Raw genomic sequence first — 5,108 nt, forward strand, 5'->3', positions numbered from 1 at the left:
ATGGAACAACGCTCAAAATTTCAATATCAATAAGACAGGAACTAGATTAAGAAGCTGTGAGCCATCATTTATCCAGAAGAGAACTAGTATCTGAGTTCTGGGCATGTTGAAGGCCCAAGAGCTGTTGAGAAGTTAGAGTCAAAGCTAGCCTGTGTCTCATTCCTGTGGTCCCAAGCACTGCCCATGCAAAATTGGTAATTGTGCCTTCCTTATTTAGGACCTACTGGATAGTTTTGGCTTTTACTAGATGGTCAAATAGTCCACCAACCATATAATTACATATATATAAAATATTATATATATATATATATAAAACAACCACATGCTTTCATTGCAAAATGAAACTAAACAAGAACCACTCTGTTGTAATTAAATCACACTGGTCAACTTACATTAAAAGCCTAGGCTCTCACACTTTAGGGAGAGTCTGTAACCAAAGTGGTATTGGTTTAGTGGGCCTCTGGCCCATAATGGAGACTATGCTTAGGATATCTTCCAAGGCAGACCAACAAAAACTTTTCCTGATTTCTGAATTTAATTACTTGAAGTTTTTTGAAATGCTTAAGTTAAATCACATTTATCTGAAATTTGAAATTAGTTGAAACTGATGTCATTACAGAAAAACTATACTATCTAATCACTATACCAACAACATCTGAACATTTTGTTGCTATGTTTATCTCTCCATGGGAAAGGAAGTTAGGATTAATATAGATACTTCTCTGCTTTCAACATAGAAAAAACTTATACATTCTTCCTCCGTTTAAGGAACTTGCTTTTATTTCTAAATCCAGAAGCATATAAATAGAAAGAAAGATTATTTTACTCAGGAAACTGTGAGTCATATTGAGTTGAAGGGAGAATGGCCACATGGCACTTTAACTTTTGACTCTTCAACCCTACCCTGACCCTAAGCCACAGGGCATTCTTCTGTAGGTTGCCACTGAAAGTAGATTCAGATCCAATGAAAATAAAAAGCTTCATCTATTCTTAGGCTTTTAACGGGACTGCATCGTTGACACCGAGAGACCTTCTGCACTACTGTGCAAGTCCTGGGAGGGCCAAGGAAGCAGCTGTTGCGTATTTACGAGAGCGGGCAAGCAGAGGCCCAGCCTAAAGTCCTGCACCCTTTCCTTCAGAGAGAAAGCCTCCAGCAGCCCTGGTGCTTGTAAAAGTGGCTGAGCTGTGCTCACCATAGCAGCACAGAAACTAAAATCAGAATGATACACAAATAATTAGCATGGCCTCTGCACAAGGATGACGCACAAATTTGTGAAGCATTCCATATTTTTAAATGTTCAAAATTTTTTGAAATTTTAAAACTAAAAAAAGCTGAAGATAATATTTATAAAACATGTTATCTAAAAATAAGTGAAATATGAAGTTAAACAAATAAAACATTTTTAAAAGCAAATAAAAAGGGGGCTGAGTTACTGAGCTGGACAATGGTTGCTCACTTTTTGGAGGTCTGCTTAGAATCAAGGGAACTACATACAGATAAAATATATATATCCATAATCTCCAAGAAAACACCAGAGTAAAGCAAAAAGACAGCACAAAATGAGAATAGCAACATAACTCAAAACGGATCCTAGGTCTAAATGTAAAACACAAAACTATAAAACCTCGAGTAGGTTATGGAAGTGATAAATCTAAATAAATACTGATATATTTATCTAAAGGAATTTAGACATTCTAGGTAACCTTTGGTTTCGATTTGACTTTTTAGGAACAGCACTGGAAATATGATCCATGAAAGAAAAAAATAAGCTGAACTTCATTAAAATAAAAAACTACTCTGTAACAGACACTGTGAAGAGAATGAAAAGTCAAAGCAAAAACTAGGAGAAGCTAAATGGCAAAATATATATCTGATGAACATGCATTCAAAACATACAAAGAGTTATTACAACTCAACAATAAGAAAACAACCCAATTAAGTCATAAAGTGGACAAAAGAGCTGAGCAGACTCATCAGCAAAGGAGACATGCAGATTGCAAGTAAACACATAAAAAGATCTTGAACACCACACATCAGTAGAGAAGTACAAACTGGAGTAACAATGAGAGACTACTACACATTTCTTAGAATGGTTATAATCTAAAATACAATACTGATGTGGTCAATGAATATATTAGTTTTTGATCCAGGTTCCTGTCTCCCACAGAGATGGAAATACTAAGCAGAGAGTGGTGTGGTGTGGTGTGCAAATAGGAACAGAGTTTATCAGTGAGGGGACAAACACGTTCACACGCAAGCATGAGCCGCTCCACGTGAGAAACGCCCAATAGGAGTGGGCCAGAGTTGCCCATAAATGAGAGAAAGAGAAAAAAACAAAATAAAACCCGTACCTATTAATTGAGAAGGTCCATCCAAGAGTGGGAGAGGTCCCTCAGAGACTGCTTCGAGGCAGAACGCAAACGAAGAGTCTCAGCTCCCACAGCGCTTCGTGGTGCAGAGACAGCTCTCGCCTGCCTTCCACCTCTTTTATAAAGTAGTGTGTGGAACCCGATTGGGTATGCAAATAGTGGGTGGGGTCTGAGCATGCGCTCCGTCCCAGATGCGACTGGAAAGGTGAGCGTACCAAATTGACAGTTAAAGGGATCCAATTATTTTATAGGGATAGAAGAGTTCTAGCTCGCCTAAACTTTAACTAGTTACACATCAACACCAAAGGCTGACAAGGAAGGACGTGGAGGAACGGGAATGCCCATTCATTGCTGGCAGATAGGCAAAATGGTACAAGCACTTTGGAAGGTATGATGGATGTTTCTTACAAAGCTTAACATATGCTTACATATGATCCGGCAGCTGCACCCGTTGGTGTTTATCCAGAAGCAAGTAAAAAGCAGGTTGGTATAAAAATTTGCACGTGGATGTTTATAGCAGCTTTATTCATAACTGCCAAAACTTGGAAGCAACCAAGATATCCTTCAGAGTAGGTGAATAGATAAATAAGCTATAGTACAATCAGAAAATGGCATATTATTCAGCCCTGAAATGAAATCAACTATCAAACCATGAAAAGATGAGGATTTTTTATTTTATTTAATGAACATAAATTTCCAAAGTACAGCTTATGGATTACAATAGCTTCCCCCCCCCATAACTTCCCTCCCACCCACAACACTCCCCTCTCCCACTCCCTCTCCCTTTCCATTCACATCAAGATTAATTTTCAATTATCTTTATATACAGAAGATCAATTTAGCATATATTAAGTAAAGATTTCAACAGTTTTCACCCACACAGAAACACAAAGTGTAAAATACTATTTGAGTACTAGTTATAGCATTAATTAAACGCCTAAGAGTAATTGTGTATTAATTACAGAGTTCAACCAATAGTTTTAAGTAGAACATAAAAAATACTAAAAGGGTAAAGTATTAAGTTCTTTTTTTGTTTGTTATATAGTTTTTTTTTTATTTAATAAATGTGAATTTACAAAGTGTAACTTTTGTAAACCCAAATGCCCATCAACGGTAGACTAGATAAAGAAATTATGGGATATGTACTCTTTAGAATACTATACCGCAGTAAGAAACAACAAAATCCAGTCATTTGCAACAAAATGGAGGAATCTGGAACACATCATGCTGAGTGAAATAAGCCAGTCCCAAAGGGACAAATACCATATGTTCTCCCTGATCGGTGACAACTGACTGAACACCAAAAAGGAAACCTCCTGAAGTGAAATGGACACTATGGGAAACGGTGACTTGATCAGCATAGCCCTGACTGTTAATGAACAACTTAATACATTATCCCTCTTAGTAGTTTTTTTGTCTGTTCTACTTAATATGACTGGTTTAATTCTGTAATTAATACACAGTTATTCTTAAGTGTTGAAAATTAACTGAAATGTGATCCCTGTTAAACATAAGAGTGGGAATAAGAGAGGGAAGAGATGTATAATTTGGGACATGCTCAAGCTGACTTGCCCCAAATGGTAGAGTTAGAAACATACCAGGGGATTCCAATTCAATCCCATCAAGGTGGCATGTACCAATGCCATCTCACTAGTCCAAGTGATCAATTTCAGTTCACAATTGATCATAATGAAAGGACTAAGAGTCAAAGGGAGCACATAAACAAGTCTAGTACCTGCTAACACTAACCGATAGAATAAATAAAGGGGAGAGTGATCCAACATGGGAAGTGAGATACTCAGCAGACTCATAGAATGGCAGATGTCCTAAATAGCACTCTGGCCTCAGAATCAGCCCTAAAGGCATTCGGATCTGGCTGAAAAGCCCATGAGAGTATTTCAGGCATGGAAAGCCAAGACACTCTGGCAAAAGATCTCTGCGAGTGAGATCCCAGTGGAAAGAACAGGTCTTCAAAGAAGGAGGTACCTTTCTCTGAAGGGAGGAGAGAACCTCCACTTTGACTATGACCTTGTCTAAACAAGATAATAGTCGGAGAACTCAGAGGGCTTCCATAGCCTTGGAAACTCATGACTGGAGCATAGGGAGATTACTGATGCCATAGACAGGAGTGTCAATTTGTAAAGTCAACAACAGGAGTCACTGTGCACTTACTCCTCATGTAGGATCTCTGTCCTTAATGTGCTGTGCATTGAGATTTAATGCTATAACGAGTACTCAAACAATATATTTCACTTTGTGTTTCTATGGGGGTGCAAACTGTTGAAATTTTTACTTAATGCATACTAAACTGATCTTCTGTAAAAAAGAAAAAAAAGAAATTATCAATTCCCAACATGACTCTCACTGGGATTAAACATGACAATAGGTCTGATCTGATTTCATCATCATTTAAAAAAATCATCTATTATTTTTCACTTTATGTTTCTGTGTAGGAGTAAGCTGTTGAAATACTTACTTAATGTATACTAAGCTGATCTTCTGTATATTAAGATAATCGAAAATGAATCTTGATGTGAATGGAAGGGGAGAGGGAGTGGGAAAGGGGAGGGTTGTGGGTGGGAGGGACGGTATGGGGGGGAAGCCATTGTAATCCATAAGTCGTACTTTGGAAATTTATATTCATTAAATAAAAGTAAAAATAAATAAATAAATAAATGTGAATTTACAAAGTGTAACTTTTGTATTGTTGTGGCTCCCCCCCACAACCTCCCTCCCTC

The 5,108-nt window shown here is 37.5% G+C and overlaps 1 non-coding gene across 1 annotated transcript; it reads left to right on the plus strand.

The window, feature by feature from the left end:
• The first annotated feature begins 1,185 nt into the window (after window positions 1–1,185).
• Window positions 1,186–1,292, plus strand: LOC127493320 (U6 spliceosomal RNA). The gene has a single exon (XR_007923379.3). It is a non-coding gene; the product is annotated as a U6 spliceosomal RNA (small nuclear RNA).
• Window positions 1,293–5,108: the final 3,816 nt, after the last annotated feature.

Source organism: Oryctolagus cuniculus, chromosome 5 (genome assembly GCF_051225735.1).
Source record: "Oryctolagus cuniculus isolate XC-2025 breed Fujian yellow rabbit chromosome 5, ASM5122573v1, whole genome shotgun sequence".
NCBI classification, from domain to species: Eukaryota; Metazoa; Chordata; class Mammalia; order Lagomorpha; family Leporidae; genus Oryctolagus; species Oryctolagus cuniculus.